This window comes from Cavia porcellus, unplaced genomic scaffold (assembly GCF_034190915.1).
Source record: "Cavia porcellus strain 051 isolate PalLab524CR breed Dunkin Hartley unplaced genomic scaffold, mCavPor4.1 scaffold_2, whole genome shotgun sequence".
Classification (NCBI taxonomy): Eukaryota; Metazoa; Chordata; class Mammalia; order Rodentia; family Caviidae; genus Cavia; species Cavia porcellus.
The window spans coordinates 83,815,175-83,835,552 of record NW_026947485.1 but is presented as its reverse complement, the minus strand read 5'-3'; the positions used below and the strand labels follow the sequence as shown (position 1 = coordinate 83,835,552).

At 38.9% G+C, this 20,378-nt stretch overlaps 1 protein-coding gene across 7 annotated transcripts in view; it reads right to left on the bottom strand.

The window, feature by feature from the left end:
- The window catches only part of Mxi1 (MAX interactor 1, dimerization protein), an 89,865-nt gene that overhangs the window by 51,696 nt on the left and 17,791 nt on the right, over positions 1-20,378 (bottom strand). The gene's annotated exons all lie outside the window — the stretch shown is intronic.

The following is a 20,378-nucleotide window of genomic DNA, read 5'->3' as shown; positions in this document are numbered from 1 at the left end:
CAACCAGGTCTCTCACTCCTAACCCAAACACCCATTCCCCTCCTCTGCCTTTAACAAGAAGTTCTAGTTTAAGAGACTCAGGGCTCACTAAATTACAGTGACACCTCAATTATCATATAAGTATTTATTAAAAGTTTTGATTATTAACTTGGGGTTTTTGCTGCTTGAATGAAATGCTTATGTAGTAATTAGAATAGTGGGATGGTATGTTTTAAAGTCATTTAAAGCAAGGACTGCAAGCTGGGCAAGATGGTGCACGCCTGTAATCCCAGCACTCAGGTGGCTGACACAGGAGAACCGCCAGGCATTCAGGACCAGCCTGCGGGACATAGTAGGTCCAAGGCCAGCCCAAACTACACAGAGAAATCCCCCCCCCCAAAAAAAATAAAAAGCAAATCATGAAACAAAACAAAACAAACCCACGGACTGGGAATGCAGCTCATTGGTAGAACACTTGTCCAGCATCCACAGGGCCCTATGTGCAATCTCCAGCACTGCTGTCTTAGTTACTTTTTACTTCGTCACTGAGACAAAATACCTGAAGCCCAAACTGGGGAAAGGAATTTCTTACAGTTTTTGGAGGTTTCAGTCCACACTCAGTTGGCTCCAAGACAGGCGGGCATGGCTGGGCCGCAGTTCATGGCGGCTGCAAAACAGCAAGCTGGAACCAGCAAAGAGCAAGACACACCTCTTCCTGCCATTACCGTCACATCCTGGCTCCACTCTTCTGTGAGTGAAGCACTGACATCATCAATCCAAGCACTAGACAATGAACCAATCACAAATACACAATGCAAACTCATGAGGCCTGGGGACACAGACATAAACCATGACAACTGCCAAAAGAGAAAAAGATTTAAAGAAAAAAAAATACTCTTCAAAATATGAATGGCTAATCAATGACGAGATTTCCTGCACCCTCTGGCAAGCAAGATCTATTTGGTCTGCCCTTGCCTGAGAAGAAAACTAAGTAAAGTAAAACAGAAACAAGATCCAATCCACAGTAAAATAGTAAGTAATGAATGGAAACGGTATACTGCAGAGTAGATTCCAGCTGACCATGCATAAACTTACTCTACACAATCTGGCAATCCTACTGTAGCCATATGTGCAAGATAATAGGATCAATGATGACAATTATTGAATGCCAGTATTGTATTGAGCCTATTATAAAAACTAGCACCAGTAAAACATAATCTGACCCACCACTGTGAACAAAATTAAAACAGCAGGTTCTTTCTACCTCTCTCAAACACTTTTATTATTTGGGATACCTAAGAATATAAGCCTTTTTGCAAATCCAAGAAGTGCATGGCACATTGAGTTATAATAACAGTAAATTTAATAAGATTTCCAATAACAAGCAAGAAAAATAATCAAAATATACCATTACAATATTGCCATGTTCTCTCAATTTAAAAAATGTATCAGTAGTATTAATTCCTATTTTGCATTTTTTGCTTTTGAAATAGCAAGTCAACCAATACTGAGTACCTTCAATGTTCAAAGCTGTCTTGGGCTCCAGAGGAATCAAAGACAATTACCAGCTGGTAATTTAAAACATATACAGGAATAATTACAACAATGGCAAAATAAATATATGAAGAAATGTACAAAGCGCTGTGGAAGTTCAAAGGAAGCAGTTTACTTCCAAATGTGGTGATGAGAGAAATTTTAGAAAAAGGTGGCATTTGATCTGAGGCTTAATTGATGGCTTCATCTGCTATTGGTAAAGTCTGGAACCTGTAAGGGAGATGCCACTCCAAGTAGAAGGGATAAGATAAGCAAACAAGCAGGGCTGTTTGAACAAGAAACAATTTACAGAAGTCATAAAGACCCATCTGAGTTTAAACATTAACTCTACCATCCAGTAGCCACGTAACTTTGGGACAAATTATTTAACCTCATTTGTAAAACTGAAATATTATCATGTTCCTTAGCTGGATTACTGTGAGAACTGGGGAAAATCTGTAATATATCTAGTAAATATTAAGTATCCCATAAATGTTAGTTACTAATATTCTTAATGAGACTAAAACTATACTATAGTACTCAAAACACTACATACAATATGACACAATAGTATGACAGGTTTTTAATATGCACCTGGACTTAGCCTAGAGACTGAACACATGAGGCATACAACCTCTGTTTCTTGGAGCCTTTTATCTCACTACTCCTTCCAGGAACGGGGCACTGATATATGTGTGACAAATTCCCTGTAAGGATCAGATGTTCTGAATAACCCACTTAGTTAGCCCATCTTTTTCTCCAAATACCACGCACCTCTGAAGGCAAACACTAATGGACTATATTCCTTTGAGACACCCTCATTCCGAATGGTTAACAATTTTCAAAGGGACATATTTCATCATTTTAGCACTGAATCACAGGTAATCTGTTTTACAAATAACATCCCTTAAGACAGCCATCAATGCACTCCCTGTCTGAATGGGGTCATTATCTCTGCCAGATCTTCACATTTTCCTTGATGGCAACATGGCTTAATACCTAAACTCTGGATATAGGTTGGTAGTAGTCAATGAAATAAAAGAAGCTCCACAGAATGGTATGGTTTGGCTCAATAGTGCTTCATGGAAGGAAAAGAAAAGTCCCCTTTCGGAAGTAATTCCTCTAGCAAAAGAAATGATCTCCATCCTTGGTAAATTAAGGAATCATCCCCCAATGTGCTAAGATATTTGTTTCAGTTACATTCGAGACTTAGCAGATGTTGCCCTCCACACAACGAAACAAACACATTTTACAAAGCTAAATGAGTGTCTTCTACCACGTAACTTGAAGTTTATAATTTATATAAATACACTATACTCAAAAGATAGGGAAGTAGAAAGTTCCAGCTGCAGTAGGTCAAGCGTATCTGACGTATCTACCAAGAGAACTGACCAGAAAACCTGCTGGTTAGTAGTGATACTTCTGCTCATTAGTTTCCCTCAAAAGCTGTATCACATTTAAAAACCCACAGTTCAACTAGAATACTGCATTGCAAATATTTAGAAAAAATGCTTCATGAACATGTACTGTTTCATCCTTAATGACAAAAATACAACTATCACAATAACCAGCTCACAAAAAAGTGTCTCAAAAGGATGAACAATAACTACAATCAGTGACTTTTTCCATAAAGTTTATGCATCAAAGCTGAATGTATGTTCCTCATGACTCAGCAGTTCTATTCACAGGCAAAGCCAACTAGTACACATTCATACACTCACCAAAGGACATGAAAAGAACGCCCACAGCACCAGGCTGAAGCCAGAAACCCAAATATCCATCAGTAACAGAACAGTATCAATAAATTGGATGGGACAAAAAGAATAATAGAACAGTGTAGATGAACTGTGAAATATTTATACAAAGTAATACTATACAGCAAAAGAATGAACAAAACAATTGTTATGCATTAATGTGGATTAAACTCCACAATGTCAACATAGTGCCGAACGAAAAAAAGAGACTGAAAATGCACATACAACATCATATAAGGTTCAAAACTAGAAAAACTTAAATGTGGTTTGAAATGTTAGAGGCAGCCAGGCGTAGTGGCACACACCTGTAATCTCAGGTCTCCGGGAGCCTGAAGCAGGAGGATTATGAAGTCAGCTAACCCAGGTAACTCTGCAACTTAGTGAGACCCTGTCTTAAAAATTCTAAACAAGTCCTGGGATGTGATGTAGCTCAATGTGAAGGCCCTGGATTCAAGGCCCAGGAAGAAAAAGCAGGGGTGGGGAGAAGGAGGAAGAGGAGGAAGAAAAAGAGAAGCGGGAGAAGGAGGCAGCAGTGACCTGCGGTAACCTTAGGAGAGGGTGTCAGTAACGGGAACAGAGTCAGGAGAGGGGCTGCTAGAAATTATTTAACATTCTATCTCCTCACTTCTCTGAAAATCCAGTGAGCTGGATACAAGACTTGTACACTTTTCTGTATGCATATTTTCTATCAACAGTAAAAAGTGAAAAAAAGAATGAATACAACAGTTCTATAAAAATCAGTTCTTATTTCAAAGACAGCAAACACCTTAAGCTAAATCTGGCAAATTTTCACTCTATATAACATCTCTAAATTATATATTTTGTAAAGGATAACCTTCAATAAATTTAAAAGTACTGAAATCATAAAGTTCTCTTAACTACAACAAATTAAATTAAAAGTTAATAACAATAGGGTAGCTACAAAAATTCCAATACTTAGAATATAAATTAGAAATAAGAGAAATCTTAAAATATTCTGAAATGATCATGAGAACATAAAATACCAAGTTTGTTGCATACAGTTAATGCAGTCCTTAGAATGAAACATTTAATAAAAATGCTTAAATCATATAGAAAAAAAGAAATGTGAGCCTGGCAAAAAGAAAACAAATTTCCAAAATCATAAGTTACTACTTTCACCTTAAGAAGCCAGGAAAAAAAAGTGCAAGAGCAAATTAAACCTAAAGAGAGGAAGGAAAACTGTCACAGGGAAAAGAACAAATCACAAAGAAATTAGAAGACACGGCTGGGGGTTAGCTCAGCAGTGGAAGCACCTGCCTGACAAGTACAGGTACCAAAACAAAAAAGAAATTAGAAGATACCTCCAACTGAATGAGAAAAACACAACATACAAAATTGGCTAGACACAGCTAAAGCAACACTTAAAGAAAAAGTATATCTTTACATCACTGTAGCAGGTATGGTCAAAGGTCCAAAATTAATGATCTGGGATTCTACCTTAAGAAACTACAAGTCAGAGCAAACTGAACTGAAAGGCGCAGAGCAAGAGTTCTCAGCCCAGCAACAGCCATGCCCCCAGGACACATCCAGGAATGCTGGAGACCTGGACAAGCCTGCAGGTAAGAGGAAGCCACTATTGCTGTAAGGCAGCCATGGAAGCTGCTAACCATCCTGTGAATGCACACAGCAGATTATCCGACCCTACATCATCAACAGAGTTGAGAAGGTGAGAAATTCTGAAGCAGAGACAGCAATAAAGCCAAGGACAGAGATGGAGTAAGCAAAAAACGGGAAACAACAGTAAATATGAAGTTTAAAGCCTGCAAGTTGACTTAAAAAAATCAGTAAAACTGAAAAACTACTTCAAGACCAATGAAGACAAAACACAAAGATTACAATTTAAAAAAAAACAAAACAGGTGCATCACTACAGAATTTACACACACTAAACGGATCTCAGAGGTCTAGGAGCACAGCTCACTGAAAGAGGACACGCTCAGCATGCTGAAAGCTGATCCTTAGGACCAACAAGAAACAAACAAAACTTAGAGAATAGGATGGGGAATGGTACACGCCTGTAGTCCCAGCTACTCTGCAAGCTGAGGCACAAACACCTTGAGTTGGAGGTCATTCTCAAACCAAAAATCAAAAGATAAGACAGTATTATGAATAACTTCATGCCAATCATGTTTGCCTGTATCATCTAATCAGCAACTTGACTGTGGACAAATTTATTTTGTCTTGTTTGTTTGAGACAGGATCTCACTACGTAGTCTAGGCTGGCACTGAATTTACAGTGACCCTGTTGCCTTGGCTTCCCAAGTGCTGGGCCTACAGGTGTGTACCACCATATTCAACTTTATGAACAAATTGCTTTCTTTCTTCTTTTGGTGGTACTAGGGAATGAACCCAAACCTAGGCAAGTACTCTGCCATGGAGCTACATTTCTAACCCTTATTTGTTGAAAAAGGATCTCGCCAAGGTCCTCAGGCTGGCCCCAAACTTGAGACCTTTCTGCTATTACTCAAGTATCTGGGATTACAGGCACTCACCGCCACCCCTAGCATTGGCAAATCTCTTGAAAGACAGATTAATTCCTTTGGGGAATCTTTTGTTCTCTTTACATGTTAAAAATCTCATTTCTAGAATATGATTAACCCGTCACTACTTAAGAATATAAGGCAACAGCCAGGTGTGGTGTCACATGCCTGTAATCCTACCACTAAGGAGGTTGAGGTAGGAGGACCATTGCAAATTTGAGACCAGCCTGGGCTACAAAGTGAGCTCACAGCCAGCCTGAACTGCATAGGGAGACCCTGTCTCAAACACACACAGAGACACACACACAGGCAGTCAAATCGTCCACAGCAGCAATTCAATAGTAACACGAAAGGTAAGTTTCACATTCAGAAATATGAATGCAAACAAAAGAAGAAACTGCTAAATTATTTTAAGTAGTGACCTCTAGTAAGCAGAAAATGGATGGAGAGAGAAGACAGTTATATTTTATAGACTAGTTTAGCTCACTTTTTAAACCATATATATATGTACATTTTTTTAAATACTAAGAATGAATTTAGAGTAACTGATTTACTTTCTCTTCCTCATACGACTAGAAATAAAGAAACATATATATATTAAAGTCACATATCTGTGAACTAATCATTTCTTAGATGGGAGAAAATACTGGAAACCAGAGAATTTTTAAGAGAAAATGACCGCTCTGAAAAATATTTTCCAAAGTTAAAATAGGACATTTAAAATAGACTATTAATTATCTAGACTTTGTTAGTTTCCAACACATTCTATTGTAGAATACTTTAAACTTTACAAAGGACAACTGATTATATAATATTGTACAGATGTGAGAGAGAGACTATTAAGCACATGACACAGTTTTAGTTAAACCAAACCTAGAATCCTAAGTATTAAATTAGTAACTTCAGTGCACTGTTACAGAGATAATGGAAACTAATCTTAACACATTCAGCACTAATGACAATACTGTAGTTTTTGATGAGACTGAAGGTCACTTATCCTGATTATTCACAAAAAGATACATCTTTACCACACAGGATTATGGTGGGCTCAAAATCAAACTCATGAAAATTCACGTTTCTTCTTAATACCAAGGCAAATGTACTACACTTGATTCTCTGGTCTCTTATGTTACAGAAGGAGAAAGTTAAAAGTTATTTAGTTCCTCAAAAAATCCTAAATTGTCTGCTTCTTAATCAAAATCAGAATAAAGGAAAATAAGTTGCTTTATCAAAAAATATGACTCATTGAACACTGAAGTTATGTTCTTGTGCAATTTAGAGCATTTCTAAAATGCCCTAAGTTCTAAAATTTAGAAATGATTATTTCAAAAGATAAAAAAAAAAAAAAAAAGAGCCAGGCATAGTGACGCACAGCTATAATCCCAGCACTAAGGCTGAGGCAGGAGGATCACTGTAAGTTCGTAGACCAGCCTGGGCTACAAAGTGAGCCTAAGGACAGCCTGAACTGTATAATGAGACTCTGTCTCAAAAAGACAAAAAAGAAAAGAAAAGAAAAATGATTATTTCTAAAAGCTGTAATCATTTAGCATTTAGACTCCAGAAATAGTATACTCAGGTCTGGTGGTTAGCTCATTGGTAGAGAACATGTAGCAGGCCCTGGGTTCAGTCCTCAGCACGCCAACGAAAAAGACTGTTTTCAAAAGACTATCGACTTCCGGGAGAACATGGCGGACAGATAACAGCAACTACCGGAGGCTCTCTGAAAGACTCGGCTCAGAAGCCAGGAATGGTGGGGACTAAGGAGACATAAGTCGGTGGAGATATGCTCTGCTGACTCAGGAACGAACTGGGCTGAGAGAAGCCAACTTGGAATGCAGTCCTGGTGCTAAAACAGGAACAGAAAAGACTTGGTGTGGAGGCTGGAACCGCGCCATTGTAAGCCGCGATTTGGGTTTCCCGCCGCGCGGCGGCTGGCTGCCTCTACAGGGCGCGGCAAGGAGAGAGACGCGCGGAAGCTCTGAGAACGGCAATCTGCGAACGGCAGGGAGGCGTGCACTGACTTGTGGTGAGGTGAGTGAGAGAAACTGACACACTACCACAGTTTGACTCCAGCAGAGGACTTTCTGGGCCCGAGCAGTCCTGCGGGAGCAGGGTGCGGTGGCGACTCCAGTCACACATCCCCCTCTCGGGTGGGATTGGTGAAAAGTGCCTGGCCTGCGTGACGCTGCCGGCGGACCTGGTAGACTGTCCCAACCCAGATCGCAGAGCCTGACGGTGGCCGGGAGGGGAGACGCGTAGGCTGCCTGGTCTGTAACTCCCTGGTGCGCAGCGGTGAGCGGGAACACCTAACCGGCGCAATTCGATCAGGCTGTGGCTGACGGGGAGAGAAGCTGGGCCTCTTATATAAGCTTGCATATATAAGGAACAGAGAAGAAGAGGCAGCATGGGAAGAGGCAGCAACAAGAAAGGCTCCTCGGCCCCCAATTCTGAGAAACAGGCAATAGCAGACACCACACCAATACACATAAGGCACCATATAGAGAGCCTCATAGACCAATTCAGGAATGAAGTTATCAATGACCTGAAGCTAGAAGTATGCAGAATAGTTAGAGAAATGCTAAGTACCACCCAAGAAAAAACAGGTGGTGGAATGGAAGAACAGAAAAAAAGGGGAGAATTGTTTGATGGAGAAAACAGAGAAAGCATAGAATACGTGAAGCAGGTTCAAAGGGACTACCAAGATACTAAGAAGTCTATAGAAGACTGGCATAACAGCTTGAAAGAAACTAAGGACAGACTATCTGAACTGGAGGGCAGACTTGTAATATGGGAGAATGAAATGAAAAACTTCTTAAAAATAACAAAGAAACAAACAGCAATAATACAAAGACAAGAAGATGATAAGAGGATCCATAACTTAAGGATTAAGAACATAAAAGAAGAAGTAGGGACACAAACAAGTGAACTACAAAAGCTACTCACAGAAATAATCCAGGAGAATTTTCCTAATTTAGCAAAAGGTAAAGATACTCGGATGTATGAGGCATACAGGACCCCAGCTACCTACAACCCAAACAGAGCAACACCCAGGCATATAATAATAAAAATTCCAGAAATTCAATACAAGAACAGAATATTAAAAGCTGTAAGAGACAAGAAACAGACCACCTACAAGGGAACACCCATCAGAATTACAGCAGATTTCTCTGCACAAACCATCAAATCACGAAGAGCGTGGGGGGAAATAATTCAAGCATTGAAAGATAATAATCTCCAGCCAAGATTGAGATATCCTGCACAACTGTCCCTGGAAATTGATGGAAAAACAAGGTGCTTCCAGGATAAAGAGGAACTGGGGGAATTTGCAACCACCATTCAACTCTACAGAGAGTATTGCAGGATATTCTAAAAAAAGAAAAATACAAAGAATCCAGAAATAATGGCAGAGAGGCCACAACGAATGGAGCAGAGAACAAAATGAAGAAGACAAACTGACAGCTACGGACAGAAAAAGAGCTTAACAGAAATGAGGCAGAGAAGACTGGATGACAGGAACAGCTATTTTGGAGAAAATGACATCTTAATAGGTAATACAGATTTAGTATCATCTTGTTTTGAAGTCTCATCTAGCTTTTGTCCTTCTGTCTCCAATGGTCTAAATAGGCTGTATCTTGTTGGATTTTATTATGTACGATAGTATAAGCAAAAACCTTTTAAAGACAAGGAGATTATACAGAAACCATTGTTCATTTTGTTAGTCGATTCTAAATACTCTGTAATGCTGTCATTCTCTTGAATGGTTTTACATTGTTTTGATATACTTAATGCTACAGTATACGAAGTTGTACTCAAGGATTTCAAAGAAAGAAACAATATGGTAACTACTTTTAGGTTAGGATTATCTGGTGGTGAAACACTATTCTGCTTAAATGGTTATGTTTTGATCTGCGCTGTTTCGTTGTTATGCCCTCTTTTATCTCAATCTCCACTCCATTATTTACTTTTTTATCTTTATCCTTTTAATTAAAGGGAAAAAAATAGCAGGATATATTATAGTAACCCACTTTGACTTTTCATTACCTTGATTTAAAGCCCTGTATTACTCTCACCATCTGGTTTTTAACTGATGTTCCCCTATTCTGTTTTGCTGGATAGTATCAGGTTCGAAAGTTTAGGCATCAGCTGTGAAGATAATGAGATTCATTATGACGCCCATTCTTGTTGACTTTTGTCTACTTTTGAAGACCTACAATGTCTCCAATGTTTTGGTTTTGTCGGTTTTGTTCTTTACTGTTTTGTTCAATTGTATTATAACTAATGATATAGGCAATTCTATTAGAGATAGCGGGAGGCATTATGGTAACCATTGTTGATCACCTTGTATTATGTTTTTACATTATCTATTATGTCCACCCTTTTGACTTGACCGATTCTGTTCTGTTATGTCACATTTGGTTTTACTCTCTTCCAAAAAAGTAATAAGAACCGTGGGAGCAATGAAACCCAAAATGTGTAATAGTCATGGTACAAAAGAGAAGAAAAGAAAGTGCTCCAAACTATATAACTGCATGTATATTTAAGTGTATAAGATAGAAAATGATATCACAGAGTTTTATTGGATCAATGAACAGAACTGTTTGCAGTATCATTGATGGAATGTCCACTTTACAAGCTCTAATTTTGTGACTTGAACAATTATTTCTAAGATGACAATATGTAATCCATTAACTAGTGATTTCCTACTGTTCATTTTTTTTCTGTAAATCTGTATAACTTGTACCCTTTCCCTGCTTTTTTTTTCTTTTCTCCTTAAATAAAATTAAAAAAAAAAAAAAAAAAGACTATCAAGGGCTGGGGATTTAGCTCAGTGGCATAAGCACCTGCCTGGCAAGCATGAGGTCATGAGTCTGATCCCCAATACTGGGGAAAAAAAGGTAAGGGAATAAGCACTATGGTTATCTAATATCATAACCTAAGTAAAAAGAAAATCCTTAACATATTCCTCGAATATATACACAGTATCAGAACAAAGTTATACACTTATCTAAATATATTCTTGCAAAAAATTAATTTCTTAGATAAAATACTAGGAATTTTGCTCTGATATCAAGTCTTACAATCCCCAGATGCCCCTAAATGAACTAAAGTTAATTAATGGGCAATTATATATATATCATTAATCTAGCATGCCCATAACAACTTACTATAATCTTTTTTCTTTTGTAGTACCAGGGATCAAACTCATGACTTCACACTTGCCAGACAGGCACTTATGCCACTGAGCTAAATCCCCAGCCCTTATAATCTTTTTCCTATAAATTTAAACAACTCTGTACTTTGCATCTAACACAAATAAAAATGGCTATAACACTCACTGCCTTATGTTATCTACCATCTTATTTATGTTTATATGGTACCTTTCTAATACACAATCAGCTCTTCTATGGAAGGGAAGCATATATAGCAATACACTTTTTTTTTCTTTTTTGATGCCAGGGATCAAACTCACGACCTAGAGTTTGCCAAGCAGACACTTACACCGCTGAGCCAAACCCCCGGCTCCAGCAACACTTTCATGTAAGTTCAGTAAACTTGATTGCTAATTACCTTCAAATATAGTAGTTTTATTAGCTAGTTTAAAAATTTTCCAAGAGTTCCAAAAAAGCACAGGTAGAAAAGCATTAAAAGCAGAAGGTACAGAACACATATTTTAGATCTTTGGCAGAACAGAAAAGCAGGGCACTAACAAAACTTTATGTTATAGTAACTGAGGTCTTAATTTTTAAGCAAATTATTGCTAAAAATTGCTGATCTCAGAAAAAAAATCCCATGTCTTTTCCTCACCTTCTAGTTCTACCTGTGGAAGTTGCCTGGCACATAAGTCCTGTTTCAGGCCAGGCATGGTGGCGCACACCTGTAATCCCAGCACTCAAAGAGGCTGAGGCAGGAGGATCGCTGCAAATTCAAGGCCAGCCTGAGCTGCATAGCAAGGCCTTGTCTCAAAAAAAATTTAAAAATTGTTTCTTCAAAATGGGGAAGAAGGGTGGGATAAAGTGAGGTATGGTACTCCCAGTATTCCAGAAGGCCGAGGCAAGAGGAACCCAAGTTTGATCCCAGTTTGGGCAACTTAGTAAGATCTGTCTCAAAATTTAAAAAAAAGAAAACAAGGGCATGTACTTCAGCGCAAAGCCCCTGGATTTTATTTCAAGTATGAGACCAGGAGGTGGCACACAGGGGTCAGAGCTGGAAAAGAAGCAAAAGGAAAAGGGAAAAAAAGGACAAAGTTGTACTTTCCAGAATTGTCCTGAAATCCAAATGAAGTGGTAATGTATATTCAGGGACTTCATACACTAGCATATGTGCTACTATTATTATTTTTATTGAAAATGAAGTCTACTTTTTGACTCAAAAACTAATACTTTGGCTGAGAACTTAGCTCAGAGGCATAAGCGCTTGCCTGGCAAGTGCAAGGTCACGAAGTCAATCCTTGGTACCAAAAAACCAAAACAAAACTAATACTTTATATTTATTCTACAGATCCAGTGTTAGGGCTGGGGGTTTAGCTCAGCGACATAAGTACCTGCCTGGCAAGGTCATGAGTTTGACCCCTGGTACAAAAAAGAAAAAAAAAAAAAAAAAACTGTGTTAAAAGCAACCCGATTTGGAATGGTAAAAAATTCTGAAAATAACAAGTGTCATCAATACATGCTGAGCGTAATAAATATGATATATACACAAAGCAAAATACTATACAGTTTGAAATAATTCTTGCCTATGTATTTGATAATGTTTCCTTCACTAGATGTTAAGCTTCATGTGGATATATAGTACATCTATGTAAACACAAATATACACACACATGTGGGAGAAAACAAAGAGTCCACAGATGGTTGTTTGGTTGGTTGTTTTGGCAATGCTCGGGGTGGAACCCAGGGCCTCATGCATGTCACACAGTGCTTAAACACTGAGCTATCCCCCCAGCCTTCTTTATCTCATTCTGAGACAAGGGCTCATTAAAGTATCCAGATTGGGCTCAAATTTGCAATCCTCCTGCTCTCAGCCTCTCAAGTAGCTGGGATTACACCAGCATGCTCAGCTTGTCATTGTTTTTAAACATAGGAAATAAAAATTAAAATCTAAAAACAATCTTACCTCCAAAATACCAAAAAAAAAAATTAGAAAATTTTTTTAAAGTGCATGTGTAAATTACATCAGAACTGTAGTACCAGACCAAAATTGGATCTGGAAATGTATTTTTTAAAACTGTAACCTTGAACCTCTTCTTGGAGAGTGCTGAAAGCTGAATACACGTGCATGGGTTGTGGCATGGACCGGACATGGCTGAACTGAGAAGGAGAAGATACCTCAGGGGACAGGATAGGTCACAGTTGAGGCCACATGGAGGCATCCTGGGTAGTTTTCTGTAATTAGCATCCTCTATTGCTCTGAGGGGGTCCCTGAGCCCCTCCCAAGATCCTGCTCAGGTTTCCTCCATTGTCCGCTCAGCTCCTTGCTTGTTCTGATTAAATACGGCTGCCCAGCATCAGTCAGCCGGCCAGCTAGCAGAGTTAGGAGCTCTGTTGAAGATTTCACTCCTCCTGCAGCCCTGAAGACCATGACACGTGTCTCATTCCTTTGCGCCTTCACTGTGCACTCATTTGGGGAACTGGGGGTCTAGGCACAGACCCCAACACTCTTTGATTAGATTAATATCCAGAAAACATCCTGAAAAGAATGGCGAGATATGCCATCTCAAAAGGAGACAATGCTGTATTATTTCTGAAGAGAAATCATGAAGAAAACGCTTTTCTCTCCACCTGGTTAGAATTATGCATCTACTGCTTAAAACCTAGCTTGTTATTAAAGTCATCTACCACCTGTGCTGTAAGACCTAAAGCAAAGCACTTAAACCATCTCTTTGTCACCCCTTAGTCATAAAATGAGTGATAATCTTACCTTCAAACAGCGAATGGTAGCAAATGAAAGTCTGAATTACCTTCCTATGATTTGTGATCTTGCACATTATTCATCTTCACAAAAAGGTCTCTCATCAAATAGGAAGAGCAACTGTCCCACTGACTTACAAGATATGATCATGCAAATTACCTTCAAACAATACTTTGTGGAGGAATACAGCTATATGAAACCCGCAAACTTAGGCTTCAATGTAGCACTCAGTGGAAACCTGCATTAGTTTAACGGGAGACATATTTTTGAGAATTTTTCCCTTAACTTAGTTTTGGTAGAAGACAAAACACACAACACATATCAAAGAATGTGGACAGCACTCAATATGGAGAAAATATTGAAGAATAATACTAAAGAGTAACTGCTAGTAACCTCCATCTTTGTAATGAAACTGTATTTTCCTATGAAAGACCCAGAAACTATTTTTTAACATAGGAAATTTGAAAAGCAAAAAAGAAATCTTATAAAAAATAAGTCTTTAGAGACCCAAGTCTTTCCCTGTGAGTCAGCACCATTTGCAAACTGGCCGGGTAGAAAAACAAGGCCTCACCAAGAAGCCCTCCCTGTGAACCAGTGCCTTGTGAGGGCCTGTGGCAGCAGAGGGAGCACAGCCAGACCCCAGCCCCTTCTGGAGCCCGGGCTGGCAAACAAGAGCCAACCCAACCCCACACCCTATGGCATAAGCCACCAGCTGATCTGGAGGAACACAGGCTGTGATGATAGCTATGGAAGTGAAATGCAATAGGATGCCTGTGGTGCTTTGGCAGGTCTAGGGCCAGTGATCTGATCACAAATTCAGAGGACAGCAGGACACAGTGTGGCATCTAGGGGCATCTCCTTCTGTGGGTGGTGGTCATTGTTAATCCCCTATTATCTTGTTTTGAAGTCCTGTATAATTTTCATTGTTTTGTTGGGTTGGGTTTTGTTCTGTTTTGTTATATCCGATGCCACAAGCAGTTATTTCAAAGATAGCAAGATATATTATGGCAGTCATTTTGGATTTGTCTTGTTTTGAAGTCTTTTATTGCATTCATTGTTTTGTTTTTATTGGTTCTATTCTGTTCTGTTTGATTTTCACTGTCTGAAGGTATCTACAGTTATTTAGACAAGAGGCATTACAATAACTATTGTTCATTTCATATTGTTTTGAAGTCCTGTATCACTTACACTGATTTATTTTGATTAGTTTATTCTATTTTTCTTGGTTTTATTCTCTTTAAAATTAAAAAATAAGTAGGTCATCATTCAGTTCGTCTAAGAACAATTAGACATACATTTAGGAATAAAACAGAGATCATCTCACATTATTTCTACTGAAAAAAGGTCCCTGTAATCTATTAAAAAAAATTACATACCTCTCCTTCCCAAAAACCTAAACTTCATAAATGTAATCATACAATCAATCATTCCTTCTAAAATAACACAAAGACATTTATTTTGTAGTTTAAGAAGAGCTATGCCAAAGCCCTACAAGCAACAGTACATTTTTTAGCTCTAATGCCTTCCTTCTTAGAAGGTGGTAGTGAAACACAGATTCTTCAGTATCCACAGGGCACTAAAAAGAATATATATCAACCTGAAATTCAAGCATAAATTAGTTGCTCCTTTCCAGGTCACCTTAAGACAGTGTAGTTACTCTGTACGTCACAGGTTTGTACAAAGTATGAAAAATGATTACAAATTTTAAGTTTATTTCACTGTAATTGATTGCCATTAATACCCCTCACCCTGAACATACCCTATCGTTCTGGGCTCCTCCTAATTCCATTCTAGAAGTGCTCCTTCATGTCTTTAGTGTGCTGTGCTGGCTGCCTTGATGTCCAGAACCAACTGAGAAAGTTCACCTCTCACAGTCATTTTGACTTTGCGGAAGAACCAGGAGTCACCTGGCACCAGGTCCGCTGAGTGAGGTGGCTAAGGTCACCCATAATGTCTTTACAACTCTGCCTTTGTGCTGGATGGCACCGGGGAGCAGTGTTCATGGTACCTTTGTTCCTATATCACACACACTCAGGAAAGAGACTTCTGGAACTGTTTGAGGAAGTGTGAGAATGATGGAGTCAGTGTGCCCAAGGGGGGGGGTATTCTGAGGGAGCTAAATGGCAATGCATCCTTCACTGTGACCGAACTTTTAAAAATGTAAACAGTCACCATCCACTTCAGTCACACCTCATACTGTCAATACTGACAAACTTCTGGTTCTTTCGCTATCATTTAATTTTCAGCAGAAGATGATGGTGATGACCGTTAAGTGTAGTTGCCAGGTACAATGGTACACACCTGTAACCCCAGCCATTTCGGGGGCAGGAGGTAGGAGGATCACAAATCTGAGACCAGCCTGGGCAACTTAGATCTTGTCTCAAAATAAAAAAAATTAAAAGTGCTAGGCATTTAGCTCAGTAGTAGAGTGCCCTTAGGTTCAATCCTCAGTACAGAAAGAAAAGGGGGGAGGTTTGTGGGGGCAGAGAGAGAGAGACACACACACATACAGACAGACAAACCAGGAAAAAGGGGGGGAGGAAGCGAGAGAGGGATTCTGTAGTCTACTGTACTTGTTTAAAGGAACAAACAATTTGGAGCCCTCTGTCCCAATACCACATATTATTTCCCCTTCCAATGGATAGTCATTAACATCCCTTAGAATTCGAAGTAACTGGGGAGGCTGCCAGCTTGCCCCCCATTTTTCACCACTGCCCCTCCCAGTCTAACACCGCATCAGCAAAACCCCTCAAGGTTCCATTCAAGGACAGTCTACCTGGAGTTGAAAGACCTTCCATTATTTGAGAAACACCTATGGAGGACAGAGCACTGTCACATAAGAGCCAATCCTTGCCCCATGGAGTTAGTCCAATGAATGGACAACAGATTTACATATCAGATAACTATCTTTTTATAAATTTGACAAGCACTATGAAGGCAAAGTGTAGGTAAAGACCTGCTCCACGACTGCAGGTGAGGAATGGCTTCCTAAGGAAGTTCCAACTGTGCTGAAGGAAAAGATGAATAAACAGAGCTCATCTGGCAAAAAGGGAGGATGATCACTGCCGACAGAGAAAAGTATATGCAGACACCCTGAGGTAGCAGGAAACATGATATTTAAGGGCAGTGAAAAGAAAGGTAGCCAATGTAATTTACGAGAATGGCAAGGCTACCAGAGAGGAGGTTACAGCACTTGTCCAGGTAAGAGACGACGGCTGAGGTTAGGAGGTAAGAATGTTAACAGATGACAGAGCTCAAGAGAACTTTAGGGAGGAATGAATGTTACACTAAAGCCACAGATCATTAAGCAAATTTTTTAAATGACAGATCTTGACTTTTTCAGGTATAGGGCAAAACAAAAAGCAGACAACCTGAGCTCTGATGCTCAATTAGCCAGACAGCTACTGCAGTGAAGCTCTGAGAGGCTGAGTTAGGAAATGCACCAGGAAAGCTGTGACAAGATTACAGTAAAATCAAGTATGTATTTAAAACATAATTATGCAGTATAGGTCTCATCTCCCAATTGTCAGATAAAATTACTAGGATTTACAAGGTACATCCTAGTAATACCACAGTACATTATTTTTCTTTCCTATGTACTTCTGTGAAAGTAAGATTTCACAATTTAGGGAAAAGGAGAAATAGGAATTTATGAATCAATTAATTCTCAGCATAACTTTACAAAACATTTTGCATCCCAAATATCCAAGTAAACTAAGAATATTGGGCCAAAAAAGTCAGCCACCATTGTATCTTTAAAATGCTACAATCTCAGAAGAACAAAGGTCATTTGATGACCTATAAGGTGCCAAATTTATAACATACAGTGAGAAGAGTAACTTCTGCAAAAGCGGTTTTCTGACCTGAAAAAAATGACACAGATTTTCATAATCTCCATTCTTTTCCTTGATTCAAATGATTAACAAATGGGAATTTCTGCAAGTTCAGTAGAATAAAACTTCTATTAGCTCCAACAATAAGCTAAGGTAGCCCCAGTGTCCACTTATAGACTATTTCCCAGTATTAGAACTTACATTCAGCTCCCCTATGTCTATTAATCAAAAAATTTAAATAAATGGCTAAGGAGTAATAATTTCGGGGCTGGGGATTTAGCTCAGCGGCATAAGCGCCTGCCTTGCAAGCAGGCAGTCGTGAGTTCAATCCCTGGTACAGATAAAAACAAAAAAAAAATAAAAAAGAAGTAGTAATTTCTAGTGCTTCAATTTAACATACTAGTTCTCTTTTATAGGCTCCAACCTAAAATGCATACATGGATGCATCTACCTTAAAATAATATATCCTAAAATCTATTTCTTTTTTTCTTGCTTGCTTTTGAAATTCCTGTGAAAAGTTATCTTCCTTAGTCTTAGGTGGAACAATGTGTCTGTATTTTCCTTTGAGTATTACCGAAACATGTTTATAGCCTTACAAATGCTCTAACATGCTCTGTTAGAGCACAATAATTAAATACTACAGTTCCACACAATACAGTAAAATCCTAACAAGAGGACTAGCAGGCAAGGAAAACATCACTTAGTCAAAACCCCAAGCTGAGCAAGTGTAAACGTAAGAAAACATGACAAAGACTCCTATTCATGATGTATAACATAATTAGTCAAATCTAGAAATACACATCTAATTTAGGCCCTGTAATCCTTGAGTTTTGAGTAAAAATATCACATCTGCAATGACAGGGAGATATACTAAATAATACAGTAACTGAACTCTAAAACCGTCAGTAAGTCAGAGTCAAGAACTTCAGAAGAAGGAATCCTCTGATATATCCTCTCACCTTATAGATGAAAACAGTAAGGGATGGAGAAGAAATGTAATGAAACCTGATTTCCACAAAGTAGGAAAGAAATATATGTAGCATGAAAAACCCAGGTCTGGTTTCCAATATAGTAGTCTTACCAGTCTCTCAGTTTAAAAAACTTTTTTCTTGTTTTAATTTATGGATTTAAAAAGTCCTGAGTACACCTTAATTCCTGACAGGTTAACCAGAGAAACTGTAAGGGTAAGCAAATTTATGTGTTGTGTTTTTATCTTTTTGAGACGAGGTTTTGCTATGCAGTTCAGCATGGCTTTCAACTCTCAGCAATCCCGTCTCAGCCTTCTCAGGCAAGAATTACAAGGCATGCACTATCATGCCCCACTAAATTGATATATTTTTAACTGTTGTCTATCAAACTACATATTTTCATCTCAAACATACCATAGCACAACAAACCCTTTAGACTCACAGACTCATTAATATAGTGTATTAAATTTAAGACTGTTTTTAGTCAGGTATCCCAAGCACTTGGGAGGCTGAGATAGGACGATCGCTGCAAGTTCGAGGCAAACCTGGGCTACAAAGTGAGTTCAAAGCCAGCCTGAACTGCATAATGAGATGCTGTCTCAAAAAGACAAAAAAAAAAACCTTTTTTTTGTCTTTTTCGTTTTTATCGGTACCACGGATTGAACTCACAACTGCACACTAGCAAGAAAGGCGCTTATGCCACTAAGCTAAATCCCCAGCCCCAAAAAAAGACTTCTTATAACTTAATAGATTAAATTTAAAAAGCACAGACTAGTCTTAAGAAAAAAAGCCAAGGGGGCTGGGGATTTAGCTCAGTGGCATAAGCACCTGCCTTGCAAGCAGGCGGTCATGAGTTCGATCCCTGGTACCGATAAAAATGAAAAAGACAAAAAAAAAAAAAAAAGCCAAAAGGAAAGCACACAGCTCTAAAGGCAGGTCAAACTGGTAAGGGTGAATCCTAGTTTTACCTTGGTCATGTCTGAAATGCAGAGGGGAACATCTAACCGCGTGAGCTCTTTCTCTATGGGAGCCTCAAGTTTTCTGCATCAAGAGCTCCTATTGTTGCTCCCTCCTCAACTACTTGGTTGAAGCTCCCCAAAATCCTCAGGGCAACTTTTATTCCCCAGGGTCTGCTCTGTTCCTCCCACCCAGCCCACAATGAATCATGCTCTACACTTTCTGGAGAAGATTTAGGGAACCAGAAATAAAGGTCTCATTTCACATCCTCTTATTAATGAAAAAGGCAGCATTTGTTGATCTTCCCTGAAAACTTTGTGTAAGATGAATCCTTGGGATTTTCCTGGCTGCCCAGAACAAAAACACTGAAGACACAGCCAGAGACTACCAAAAGTTTTCGTGAAAGTCAACCATCTGCACACATGTAGACTACTTATTCTACAAGAAATGTCTGTTCGAAGAGTTAGCAGCTTTCTTTTTGTTTTTGCTTTAGAATTCCCATAGGAGTCTAATTTTACCACTAACCAAGACAGAAAGCTTCCACACCATGGTCTTCCCCAAAAGACCACACCCACCAACTTCTTATTCTAAACATTTTTACTCTTTTAACCAAGCCCTTAATCGTATCCTGCCAGGGCTATTGCTAATTTTGAAAAACTACCTCTTGGACCACTTTAAACTTGGAAAGCAAAACAAAAACTGGTCTGAGATTACTTTCAGCGCATGACAACACGCCTACACACTGCTGCCAAGTCTCTGGATGCTCTGTCCGCCGCCAGAGACTTCCCTATCTTAATCCCACAAAGACCTTTTTCAATTGTCTTCGCATATTCTATTCCTTCCTTTCCACACACAGCCAGGTTATGATTCCAAGACTTTCTTATGTTAAAAGGTCCAAAGCACGGTAGTGAAGAAACCCAAGTCGTATCACTCCAGAGCTGGTATC